Here is a 222-nt window from a genome sequence, read left to right as displayed (position 1 = left end):
ATAACTACTACTTGTCTCTGACTATTACCTGTCTATAGCTACTGGCTATCTGTATCTACTACCAGTCTTTATAACTACCACTTGTCTCTGACTGTTACCTGTCTATAGCTACTGCATATAGTTATCTACTACCAGTCTATATAACCACCACTTTTCTCTGACTATTACCTGTCTATAGATATTGCCTATCGTTATATACTACCAGTCTATATAACTACCACA

Source organism: Mizuhopecten yessoensis, unplaced genomic scaffold (assembly GCF_002113885.1).
Source record: "Mizuhopecten yessoensis strain PY_sf001 unplaced genomic scaffold, ASM211388v2 scaffold333, whole genome shotgun sequence".
Classification (NCBI taxonomy): domain Eukaryota; kingdom Metazoa; phylum Mollusca; class Bivalvia; order Pectinida; family Pectinidae; genus Mizuhopecten; species Mizuhopecten yessoensis.
Note: the sequence above shows the minus strand (reverse complement) of the source record.